The sequence below is a fragment of the Procambarus clarkii genome, chromosome 85 (genome assembly GCF_040958095.1).
Source record: "Procambarus clarkii isolate CNS0578487 chromosome 85, FALCON_Pclarkii_2.0, whole genome shotgun sequence".
Classification (NCBI taxonomy): domain Eukaryota; kingdom Metazoa; phylum Arthropoda; class Malacostraca; order Decapoda; family Cambaridae; genus Procambarus; species Procambarus clarkii.
The window spans coordinates 17,592,887-17,606,518 of NC_091234.1; the positions used below are offsets into that span (position 1 = coordinate 17,592,887).

The 13,632-nt window shown below is 48.8% G+C and overlaps 1 protein-coding gene across 1 annotated transcript in view; it reads left to right on the forward strand.

The window, feature by feature from the left end:
• Positions 1 to 13,632, forward strand: part of LOC123746651 (plexin-B) — a 206,755-nt gene that overhangs the window by 125,333 nt on the left and 67,790 nt on the right. The window lies entirely within an intron of this gene.

Genomic DNA, 13,632 nt, shown 5'->3' on the forward strand with positions numbered 1-13,632 from the left:
TGGTTTGGTCAACTTTTTTTTAGCCACGATATTGTGACTCCTCGTCTGCATCTAAATGATGTCCTTAGATTGATGAAGATTAAGCCACCCAAAAGGTGGCACGGGCATGAATAGCCCGTAAGTCGTGGGCCTTTTGAGTCATCACCAGTATCAATAGATGATACTGGAGATCTGTGGAGGTGCGACTGCACCCTGCGTGACGGGAGATGTCTCCCGGACCAAGTGGTGACCAGATTGATTGATGATTGATAAAGATTAAGCCACCCAAGAGGTGGCACGGGCATGAATAGCCCGTAAGTGGTAGGTGACCAGATGGTGTGATGTCCTTATATTTTGCCAGCGTCTCATATGCCGTCGATGTTATCCTGTTTGTGTGTGTCGGGTGTTGTAACTACATTCTCTTCCAAATCTTTCTCTCGGATTCCTGTAGTTTTACGGGCTATTCATGCCCGTGCCACCTCATGGGTGGCTTAATCTTTATCAATCAATCATCCTGTAGTTGCCTTCCCCTTATGGTGTAGGTGAGCTATGGTCTCCTCTCTCCATTACTTTACACTTTTTGGGATTGAATTCTAGCAGCCATTTGTTTCACCCCTCATGGGGTTTATCAAGTTAAGTTGTGTGAGTGCCCGTGTGTGTGTGTGTGTGTGTGTGTGTGTGTGTGTGTGTGTGTGTGTGTGTGTGTGTGTGTGTGTGTGTGTGTGTGTGTGTGTGTGTGTGTGTACTCACCTATTTGTGTTTGCGGGGGTTGAGCTTTGGCTCTTTGGTCCCGCCTCTCAACTGTCAATCAACTGTGTGCGTGCGTGCGTGCATTATGTATGAATTACGGAAAACCCACAGAAGGTGACTGCAGATGGAAGTTACTAGTCACTATCATATGCAAATCAATTTGTTTTCGTCGGGGGTGGGGGGGGGTGAAGACTGTGAGTGACAGCGTGGCACAGCATCATCGTCCCTACCCACGCAACATCGCCAGAGAATGGTGACAATAATCGGCTTGCAATTACAGGATATAGAAAGAACGTTTTCTTAATATTTTAGCAATATCTATTGAAGGATTCTCCGGTCTGATGCTCGTTGACTGAGTACCCTCATAGTTAATTAGCCATAGTTAATTAGCCCTAGTTAATTGACACTGAATGTTGGGTGATTGGTCTAATACTAAGTACAGTTTCACCCTTTTATCTCTCTTCTGGCAATTATAATTAATATTTTTAGGTGATTATTTTAGTAGGGTAAATCTCGACTATACACTATTTGCTCTTCATAATTTCCATTATCGATCATAGGAAGCTTGTATATAGGCCTATAGCCCCCCTCTTCCCCCCCTCTTAAGCCTGCTACTGACCTTCCTCAAGATGCAGTTTTAATAGTTGTCTAATGCTCGGGTATCTATTTGACTGCTAGGAAAATGAAGCTTGCCCAATCGTTTTTGTCCCGCCGCGGGATTTAACTTGGGAGTCTCGTGGTTGTCAGTCGAGGATGTAGACCACTCTGCACTTGTGGTTTCAAGTTCAGAATTAGTAGCGTAAAGAGTTATATAAATGGCTTCTTTGTGTTCTCTAAATAATCTGTTCCTCCCATTCCTGCCTTTCTCTTCCATTCTCTGTCTGTCTCTCTGTCTCTCTCTGTCTCTCCTGCAGTCTCTCTCTCTCTCCTGCAGACTCTCCAGCAGCGCCACCTGGGAGGCTGAGGATTGTGGTAATCCCATTCCCATAATCCCTCTCCTCCATCTGCACACCTTCCTCAAAGCCACCCCCATTTCTTACTGGGGTCTGTACCCCTCCCCCACCCATCTCTTCTACCCCACCCATGCCCCTCTCCCTTACCCATTTTCCCTCACTCATTTCCTCTCCTACCTAATCCCATCTCCCTTTCCCCCTCCCCCGTATCGTTCCTGCGCCTGGCGGACACTCATATGTATCATTGGGCGTCTTGGGTCAACTATAACACCGTGGGCGTTGTATGTCATCACGCCCACAGTGTCGGCTGTGGGCGTGATGATACACGCGGCATCACGCCTACACAGTGCACCGTTTAGAGTCTCCAAGGCTACCATCTGGCACAAATATAATTCCATCATAATGACAGATATATATACCTACCTGGTTGATGGGGTTCTGGGAGTTCTTCTACTCCCCAAGCCCGGCCTGACTTGTGAGAGCTTAGTCCACCTTCACTTGTGAGAGCTTGTGAGAGCTTGCTTAGGTGGGCTCTGGGAGTTCTTCTACTCCCCAAGCCCGGCCTGACTTGAGAGCTTGGTCCACTTTCACTTGTGAGAGCTTGTGGGAGCTTGCTTAGGTGGGCTCTGGGAGTTCTTCTACTCCCCAAGCCCGGCCTGACTTGAGAGCTTGGTCCACTTTCACTTGTGAGAGCTTGTGAGAGCTTGCTTAGGTGGGCTCTGGGAGTTCTTCTACTCCCCAAGCCCGGCCCGAGGCCAGGCTTGACTTGGGAGCTTGGGGACCGCTGCTCTGCCCCATACAACATGTCCATGTTTTTAAAAGTTGCTCGCAATTGTGTTGTATAGTTTGGTGTGGGGTGTGTGTAACAAAAAGGAGGCCTGGTCGAGGACCGGGCCGCGGGGACGCTAAGCCCCGAAATCATCTCAAGATAACCTCAAGAAGAGCCCCTCCACCCCCCCCCCAATCCTCCCCTTGATTTCCGGTATTTTGTTTTAGATTTATCTACTCTGAACGAAGTGTCCATGTAGCACGGGCTATGGTGAGCCCGTAATGTTGATTTCCGGTAATTCTGAATGTCATAGGACTCCCCTCACGTCAAGCACACAGCCTCTCCCCTCTCTCTTGTTCCCCTCCTTCGTCGCCATTCTCCACCCAACGCACTCCGTCATTGTCAGGGGGGATTGGGGGGGGGGGTCGTTACTCCCCCTCACATTACCATACACTTAGCGAGTCAGTCAGCCACGACCTCCTCTCCCCTCACTCTCCCCACTCCCCCATGCTTTCTAGGTCTATGTCTTAAGCCTATGCGCTATGTCTCGGGAGAGGCACCGGAGGCTAGGATTGGGGAAGGGGGGGGGGCTCCTTGCCCTGATTTGACCTAATCCCTGAGCCTCTGAAATATTTATTTTGGATAGGAGGAAGGATATGACTTGGGAACGAGTCCTTTGAAACTATCATATATAATATAATGTGTATCTAATACATACAAATTATATATAATGTATATATATATATATATATATATATATATATATATATATATATATATATATATATATATATATATATATATATATTATGTATACTATTAATCGTGTGCCTCAAATAGGGTAAACTTGCTAATTTTCGTAATTGTAGGATTACGAAATGTAAACTCCAAGTCGATTCTCACAATCGACTTGAGAATGGTCCAGGACGGACCGAAACGTCTTCGTCCCTTCACTTTCTAGTGTGTAGTTTGGTCAACTCAGGTTTCCTAAGTGCAGGCGATGAGTCACAATAACGTGGCTAAAGTAAGTTGACCAGACCACACACTAGAAGGTGAAGGGACGACGACGTTTCGGTCCGTCCTGGACCATTCTCAAGTCGATTGTCTTGAGAATGATTGTCATGACAATCGACTTGAGAATGGTCCAGGACGGACCGAAACGTCGTCGTCCCTTCACCTTCTAGTGTGTGGTCTGGTCAAGGTTTCCTAAGTGTTCAGGTAAATCTTGGCTGGATGCTGACTCGGGTCGCCATACCTGCACTAAACTGCAGCTAATGCAGTCATTAACCTAAGAACTACAGTTGTATGTGTCAACCAGGAGGCCTGGTCGAGGACCGGGCCGCGGGGGACGCTAAGCCCCGAAATCATCTCAAGATAACCTCAAGATAGGTTGTAGTGTCACCTGGATTGTGTCATCAGACGGCGTTGAGCTTCGAAATGATCTAATAGTATTGCTCAATATAATTGCAAATATGTCATAATTGAATGGAGCAAGTTATGAGTGATGTTTCCAGATATCATTCTCATGATAGCAATACCAGATATCAGGCGTCTTTCTGGTAAGATAAGCAGTACAACGCCAGGTGCTCACACCAATCATCACCCCCACCTGTGCAGGTAACTCCCAGGTGCTCACACAAACTCTCATGTTGATGTTATAGATTCAGCTACTCGGAACAAGTTTCAATTAGCACGGGCTATGGCGAGCCGTAGTGGACTTACCTGGCACAGGAGCGGGGCAAGTAGCACGGGCTATGGTGAGCCAGTAGTGGACTTACCTGGCACAGGAGCGGGGCAAGTAGCACGGGCTATGGTGAGCCCGTAGTGGACTTACCTGGCACAGGAGCGGGGCAAGTAGCACGGGCTATGGTGAGCCAGTAGTGGACTTACCTGGCACAGGAGCGGGGCAAGTAGCACGGGCTATGGTGAGTCCGTAGTGGACTTACCTGGCACAGGAGCGGGGCAAGTAGCACGGGCTATGGTGAGCCAGTAGTGGACTTACCTGGCACAGGAGCGGGGCAAGTAGCACGGGCTATAGTGAGCCCGTAGTGGACTTACCTGGCACAGGAGCGGGGCAAGTAGCACGGGCTATGGTGAGCCCGTAGTGGACTTACCTGGCACAGGAGCGGGGCAAGTAGCACGGGCTATGGTGAGCCCGTAGTGGACTTACCTGGCACAGGAGCGGAGCAAGTAGCACGGGCTATGGTGAGCCCGTAGTGGACTTACCTGGCACAGGAGCGGAGCAAGTAGCACGGGCTATGGTGAGCCCGTAGTGGACTTACCTTTCACAGGAGCGGTGCCTCACCAACCCTCATCACACCTGTGCATAAATACGAGTCTCTATTCAAGGTTTCCTAGTAATGTGGTCCCTCGTCGATATTACTGGTGCAGTTACAAGCAATTTGGGTAATGTGTTCCCAGAACCTGGCGGTGTCTCCCGCCGTCTCCGCCTTCCGTTGCCTCTTTCAGTCAGATGAGTTCTGTGTAATTACCTAAGTGTAGTTACAGGATGAGAGCTCGTGGTGTCCCGTCTTCCCAGTACTCTTTGTCGTATAACGCTTTGAAACTACTGACGGTCATGGCCTCCACCACCTTACTTAAGCTTGTTCTAATCGTCTACCTGTGTGTGTACACTCACCTAGGTGTGTTTGCAGGGGTTGAGCTCTGGCTCTTTGGTCCCGCCTCTCAACCGTCAATCAACAGGTGTACAGGTTCCTGAGCCTATTGGGCTCTATCATATTTACACTTGAAACTATGTATGGAGTCAGCCTCCACCACATCACTTCCTAATGCATCCCATTTGTCAACCACTCTGACACTAAAAAAAGTTCTTTCTAATATCTCTGTGGCTCATTTGGGCACTCAGTTTCCACCTGTGTCCCCCTAGTGCGTGTGCCTCTTGTGTTAAATAGCCTGTCTTTATCAACCCTGTCGATTCCCTTGAGAATCTTTGTGTGTGTGTGTGTGTGTGTGTGTGTGTGTGTGTGTGTGTGTGTGTGTGTGTGTGTGCACGTACGTACGTGCTTGTTCGAAGGCGTGCGTGTGGATATTTTCGATTGCAAGGGTGCCTTGAGCCAAAGTGAAACACGAAAAGCAGCTCATGCAACAACGTCGTTCAAATTCATATGCTTTACTCAGAAAACGAGCTGCCAATCGATATACAATCACATATGTTGTCTAAAAAAAATGACTTATTTCTATATGGATTTTACCAGGTATAAAGAGTTCCTGTAATCAAAACGTTACAGCAGTATTATTAACTGATTCAAAACTGAAATAATTGGCACGATTACAAAAGTTATCTTCTTGAGGTTATCTTGAGATGATTTCGGGGCTATTTAATGTCCCCGCGGCCCGGTCCTTGACCAGGCCTCCACCCCCAGGAAGCAGCCCGTGACAGCTGACTAACACCCAGGTACCTATTTTACTGCTAGGTAACAGGGGCATAGGGTGAAAGAAATTCTGCCCAATGTTTCTCGCCGGCGCCTGGGATCGAACCCAGGACCACAGGATCAAAGTGTATTTTCAGTCTGCTCAACAAATAAGTGTGAGGTCATTAACACGGTATTAACTTCCGTTACCACTATTCACACAAGATTGGATCCTTCGTCAGTATGACTAAAGCGTTTCTCGGCGAGATAAAAGATCTGCCAATTTTGAAGTATAAAGAAATATTCAAGGAAATTTAACATTTTAAAGGAAGAATTGAAACAGGAATTTCCTTAAGTACTTTCGTATATTAATACATCTACAGAAGGAATTCCTTCTGAAGATGTATTAATATACGAAAGTATTTAAGGAAATTCCTGTTTCAGTTCTTCCTCCGTGGTCTGACACTGTCACATTTTTCATCACGTGTTAATTTTCGTGATTTACACACATTTTAAAGGAAATTTAAATATTAAAAAACATTCACTCTTTACGTGGACTCTTAGAATGTAAATATTAGATTTGCGAAAGGCAAAATTTGAAGCATTATGGTGCGTCAGCTGCACAAGTATCTCCGAGTAATTGTCTGACTTAATTACTTAAAGATTTTGACTAAAGAGGTGATTATCCGAGACTAATCGCCCAAATTACAGGTGTTTGACCCCGGGTCATTTATCAGCGTTGAGGGATAAAGATCTTGAATGAAATTGTGCTTTTCTAAGATCGGTTGCGCTTTAAAAATTTAAATGTACGAAATTATTAATAAAAAAAATTTCAGAGGCCAAATTTTACCCGTTTTAAAAAATATTTTGTTGCCCAGAGGGGAAAAAATTTGTAGCCATAATTTATTATAATAAATTTGGCTGGTTACAAAATTATCGCTAATTAATTGGTGGACTAATGGTCTCGGGAGATCATTAACAACCCTAATTGTCCAAATTACAACTTCTTGGACGTAAAGCCTTAAATCACCAGGATGATCCGTACCGCTGGTAACGTCTTAACGAAATTAATTAAACATTCAAACGAAACCCAAATACAAAAAAATACGTTAAATTTATCAATTTTGTATCGTATTTTTTTTTTAAGTATTGGTGAATTCTGGTAGCTATAAATTAGTAATTAGTTACAACACTAAATTGAGTTAATTACAAAGGCATCCCTAACTCACTAATAGCTTGAAGAGATCATTAACAAGACTATTAACCTAAATTATATATTATTTGTCCAGAGATGCGTAATCAGCATGTTAAGGCGTACCTTGGGAGACCTTGGTGTTGGGTGGATAGCATACTATGTCCAGCGTGGGAGGGAGGGAGGGAGGGGGAGGGAGAGACAGACAGAGAGAGAGAGAGAGAGAGAGAGAGAATGAGAGAGAGAGAATGAGAGAGAATGAGAGAGAGAGAATGAGAGAGAGAGAATGAGAGAGAATGAGAGAGACAGAGAGAGAATGAGAGAGACAGAGAGAGAATGAGAGAGACAGAGAGAGAATGAGAGACAGAGAGAGAATGAGAGACAGAGAGAGAATGAGAGACAGAGAGAATGAGAGACAGAGAGAGAATGAGAGACAGAGAGAGAATGAGACAGAGAGAGAATGAGACAGAGAGAGAATGAGAGAGAGAGAGAGAGAGGGAGAGAGAGAATGAGAATTCTTCTTCTTCTTCTTCTCTTGTATGGTTACGTTTTTTCCCTTGCTTTGCCTCCATGGGGCACGATTTTCCTTCTTGCTGTACTCACCTAGTTGTGCTTGCGGGGGTTGAGCTCCGGCTCTTTGGTCCCCGCCTCTCAACTGTCAGTCAACTGGTGTACAGATTCCTGAGCCTACTGGGCTCTTATCATACCTACATTTGAAACTGATATGTAGCCACAGAGCTGTGGCTCTGTACCTTAAATGGTTCCTGGTCGTCTCCCTACTACACTACTACTACCTGCTACTACTACCCCTCTACTACTACTACTTCTACTACTACTACTACTACTACTCCCTACTACTACTACTACTACTACTACTACTACTACGACCTTGCTAGACATGTTTTCCGTTTGCTCGTGTCTGCGCAGAATTATAAGTTTTTCCCTTTGGTTCTCCATCGCTTATTTTCCACGTTAGATTTTCCTTAGGCCTATATTATTGTTTGTCATTGTTTTAAGATTTGTTTCTTATTTATAGTGCTACGTGTGCATTTGTCCTCATGTAGGCCTGTGTACAAGTTTCCGTACCCACGTTCATGGATACAGCGTAGGTCTACGTGTTCCAGGGAGCCCAAACGTTACAGGTAAACGCTGATGCCGGTGTAGGCCTGTGTGTCGTGGTAACGGGCCGTCTGCGTGTCGGAGGGGGCCCATGATTAACACCATCCATTGTCACCGGGGCCCCCTAGGCTCATCCACTTATGTGAGGGGGGCCCGCTCACTCACCGTCACGGCCTGCACGATAGCTTATGTCTCCTCATCATCATTTATAACCACAACATGTTTAAATATTCACCGAGGAATGGGGAAAACACCGGGTCAATAATTCCTTAAGCCCTCCCTCGCAAGGAAACCCATTTTCCGTATCCGGAGTTTTCCCCTCTGTGATTACCATAGGCGACTACGTTAGGGGGACCTTTTTCCCTGCCCCAGGACGCCTTGGGGTCCCCTCAGGATGCCTCGGGGTTCCCCAGGACGGCGTCGGGGTCCCCCGGGTGTGGGAAGGTGGAGGGATGGGTGTGGCAGGCAATAACCGATAACATTTATAGTTGCGATTTATAGTTTTAAAGTTTCATTATTGGCAGTATGGAGTGTTTTTAAGGTTTTTATTACTCGCGATGCTGATTGTGGCTTGCAGCCCCCCCTTGGCGGGGCGGGAGCGGTGGCAGGTGTTGGGGTTGGTGGGGATGCATCACCTGGGTTAGGAAGGCCTCCTGTTGTGCTGGTGTAGGGGGTGTCGTTAGTTGCCGCGAGTCGTCGTCCGGAGGTGCCCTCTCTCCCCCGCGAGTCGTCGTCCGGAGGTGCCGCCCTTAGGCGAGTCGTCGTCCGGAGGCGCCCTCTCTCCGCGAATCGTCGTCCGGTGGCGCCCTCTCTCCGCGAGTCGTCGTCCGGTGGCGCCCTCTCTCCGCGAGTCGTCGTCCGGTGGCGCCCTCTCTCCGCGAGTCGTCGTCCGGTGGCGCCCTCTCTCCGCGAGTCGTCGTCCGGTGGCGCCCTCTCTCCGCGAGTTGTCGTCCACCGCCTCCCTCCCCCGCGAGTCGTCGTCCGTCGCCCCCCTCCCCCGCGAGTCGTCGTCCGGGGGGCCCCATCCCACACCACATTAACCACTCCTGATGCTCGCAAGAGATTTGTAGCGGCCATGTCCAGGCCTTTACCGTCGACTCCCCTGTCATTGAGTGGTCGTTGATGAGGTCGCCATAGTTGTCGTGCGTGTTGGTATTGTCGTTCTGCTGGTGTCTGGCAGTTATAGCCTCGGCATGGACGGCTTGTTGCAAGATATTACATTCTCCTTGCCAAGTTTTTTCCCCCCTTTTTTTTGTTTATTATTTCAGATTCTTGATTTCTATCCCTTGCTTTTCTCCTTTTATATTGCTGAATCTACTGGTACAAATTAGTCTTTGTTTACATTTAGTATTTAGCATAGTTCTCCCTCGTCTTGAAGAGTTTATGCAGCGTACCTTGCGATGATTCCGGGGCTTAGCGTCCCCGCGGCCCGGTCGTCGACCAGGCCTCCACCCCCAGGAAGCAGCCCGTGACAGCTGACTAACACGCAGGTACCTATTTTACTGCTAAGTAACAGGGGCATAGGGTGAAAGAAACTCTGCCCATTATTTCTCACCGGCGCCGGGGATCGAACCCAGGACCACAGGATCGCAAGTCCAGCGTGCTGTCCGCTCGGCCGACCGACTCCCTACGTCTTTGCAACATGGAAAATCTTTTTCCGGTTGTTCCAAATTGAATAGTGTGAATTTCTACTTTCTAAATGCGTTGTATGTCGGTATATGTACTATGGTGCTCATCGTTACTATAAGGACTACGAAAACAGGAGGATGGGGCTGGATTATTTTATTTAAAATATTCGTGACACCTTTCCGTGGCTCCATGACACCATCGTGACTGTTTCTGACACCTTTCCAGCGGCTCCTACAAAATCTTTTCTATCTTCCCGTTTCACTATTACCCCTCCCCCCCTTTCCCTCCCGTCTCCCCCCCCCATGTCTTCCCCCACCCCGGCACGTCTTCCCCCCCCCCCGGCACGTCTTCCCCCCCCCCCCCGGCACGTCTTCCCCCCTCCCCGGCACGTCTTCCCCCCTCCCCGGCACGTCTTCCCCCCTCCCCGGCACGTCTTCCCCCCCCCCCCCCGGCACGTCTTCCCCCCCCCGGCACGTCTTCCCCCCCCCCCCCCGGCACGTCTTCCCCCCCCCCGGCACGTCTTCCCCCCCCCCCGGCACGTCTTCCCCCCCCCCCCCCTCATATCTTCCGTACCCTCCCTCTCCCCCTCCACAAAAGTCCTCGGGGAAGCATCACTTGCGCGTCGACGCCGAGGAAGGCTCTCATATCAGAAATTATGGAGGCGTTAAGTGGTATATTGTCTCTGTTAAAGGGGGGCGGGGAGCGGCATACAGTAACTTAAGTGGTGATGGGGGTGTTGTTGGTGGTGATGGGGGTGTTGTTGGTGGTGATGGGGGTGTTGATAGTGGTGATGGGGGTGTTAATGATGATTGTAGCGATGGTCGTCTCCCCCTCATGGCTCCGAAGAATAGATTGTGTCTTGAGGTGACAATGTCACGGGTGGAGGAGGAAGTGAGTAAAAGGGGAAAGAACTGAAGGAAGAGGAGGAGAGGGGAGAAAGTGGAATGGGATAGTAGGAGAAGGAACTCATTAGAAATCATATTTGACCCGGCCAGGATTCGAACCTATGACGTCCAGGATCACCCCTAAACGTACACAGTACCGTGACCACCGCGTCATTGATCGTCTGGCGAGACAGAGAACGGAGAGACGGAGGCAGGGAACGGATGGCTGACCCCAAGACCCCACTTTAGACACTTGTGGGACGATGTGTAGGGGGGTGTAAACGGGCAGTAAGTGGATAGCTTCTGGCCGGAGGTTCAGGGTGTTCTGGCCCGAGTTTTCCTTTCTCCTGGTAGTCACCCCCCCCCCTCACTCTCTTTCTCTCTTCCTCCCCTCCCGCCCCTTGGAGTAGCCCTCCACCCCCGCGGAGTACTGCAGGTGTGGGACGGGTGTAGTGTTATTTCTTTCTGTCAAAAACGTTCCCGCCGCCAAATTGTTGGTATTGCTTTTGTTGTCGTGGGTGTGGGGGGGGCCCTGCCTTCCTCGCCCCCCCCCGGGGGGGGGGCTCTCCGCCGCTAATACTGATTCTGGCCTTTTGTTTGTCGTTCCGTCTTCCGCCTTGTGTATGTACTGCTGGAACACGAGGGATAAAGGGGAATGGGGTTCCTGCCCCCCATTTTGGTACACTGTGGGGGGGGGGGGGGGTCGTGTATTATTGGAACACTTAGTTGCAGTTGTTTATTTGTATAGCCCGCTTTTTATAACGAAAGGATAAGAGACAGACTAAGTCTGTTCAGTTTCTTAAAGATGAACGCTGTGGTTCTGTTGGGTTATAGAGCCTGTGCCTTAAGGCTTGACAATGAAGCCAAGTTTACTGTATCCTCGTTACCAAGACGAAGATGGATCAGTTATGATATTGTCTCGTGTACACACACGAGTTCCGGCGGAACTGCTTTTACCGACAGGAGAAGGGGCGAGGGCGTGCCTCTGGCGCCTTAAAACCAGCTGCTCCGGGTAGATGGGACTCGATAGCCTGGGAAGGCAGCCCATCTAGGGGAAGGAAAACCCTGATTTTAAACCTCCGCTGCCTTGCGGCTATACCCTATTTTGGGAAAGGCTTCAGGAGTCCACCTCGAGGAAAAATCCGGAGTTGGAGTCCCTAAGGCAGTTCGTTGTTGACGTTGACCTCGTTCTGGCAGCTCCTGCGACGTTGCTGGAACCATGTGTATTGGCATTTGCCTTTCTATTGGATAATTTCAGCAACGTGGAGTGGGGGGACCTGCTGCATGGGTAACAGCTTCTCCTCCATATCTACCTACCCAGGCTTTGCGCCCTGTCTGGGCGCAACTCCATAGTCTTCAGAGACTGAAGGATGCCCACTACTACTACACACACACACAGATATCTCACAATAGCGTGGTGGATCAAATGAAAAAATCCACAAGGGCCGTGGAATTGTTTAAAAACCTGATTTGTGTCTCGGAGAGACTGCAGGATCCGTGGTAGGTCAAGATGATTTCCCGGTTGCAATTCTTTAACCATGTCGTAGCTCAGTCGATTAAGGCAGCGTCTGGGATCCTCTCGGACGTAGGTTCGAACCCTCGTCACGGCCCTTGTGGATTTATTGTCTCACCTGTCTTGGAGTCCCATCACAATACCTCCAATCTCTCTCTAGACGATTGTTCTCCCCCCCCATCGCGTGGTGATTGCATTATGGTCTGTGTTCTCTGTTTATTATGATGTCCCCTCTCCTGCGCCGTGGGTGTCACAATCATTACCTCTCGTTGTTCCACCCCCCCTAGAAACACCCATTTCTGGCGCCCCATTCCCTTTCCCGCCATCATATTTCGAGATGTCAGGCGCGCGGGAACTAGGCCAGCTGACAGGAATACCGATGATGACGTATGGAAGGCCCCGTGTGATTGGTCCATTTGTTTTGTGTGCAACCAATGATGAGGCTCTTGTCAGGAGCGCCCACGATGATGCATAGCAGGGTTTGTGAAGCTGATTGGCTCGCCTTGTTTTTTAGCCCGCCAATCGGGGAGCAGATGGCAGACACACGGGCGATGACGTAGGAAGAAGCAATCTCTCCTCTTATGTTAACTGTCAAACACATGACTGATGGACTCTGAGCTGGGGACGGAGGGAATGGAAGGGGGAATACAGGAAGTGGAATGGACGGGATAAAGTGGATACAAAAAGCAAATAAAATCTAAAATGGAATGGAGGCAAGTGAAACAGAAGTGTGAGAAGCGAAAGGTAGAGTTAAAAAGAGCATAAGATGATATAATTGACAAAATAAAGAAAAGCGAATCTATAGGAAATGAAGGTTTGGCAAGTGGAGAATCTCTCACTGCCTTGTGTTTTCAGAGCTGTTACTATAACATCCTTCATGGCTTCTCTCTCCTTTCCATATATTTGTATATAGCTATATCTGTACTTCTGCTTAGTGTGTGTGTGTGTGTGTGTGTGTGTGTGTGTGTGTGTGTGTGTGTGTGTGTGTGTGTGTGTGTGTGTACGTGTGTGTACACTCATCTAGTTGGGCTTGCGGGGGTTGAGCTCTGGCTCTTCGGTCCCACCTCTCAACTGTCAATCAACTGGTGTACAGGTTCCTGAGGCTATTGGGCTCTATCATATCTACACTTGAATTTATGAAATCTACTTTGTGTATGAAAGGGGGGATTGTAAGATATGTTCCAACATTTATAATAGCAATGGGGGGGAGGGGGGGACACACTAGGAGCTGTTGTTTCTACCGCCCCATGCACCCTTTCCGTCATGCTAGCCACATGCGAACATTCACGCTTGACACACCATGAACGTGTCGGCAGAGTAGCGCAGTTTGAAGTGTGAGCGCTGCAAATTGAAAAGATTGTGCCAGATGAGCCAGGCTCTGTGGTGGGTGCGTGGCCCTGCGTGCCGTGTCAATCAACAGCTTAACCAATCATCACCAGATAAGCCTGGATATCGACTAGAGTTAAGCTTATT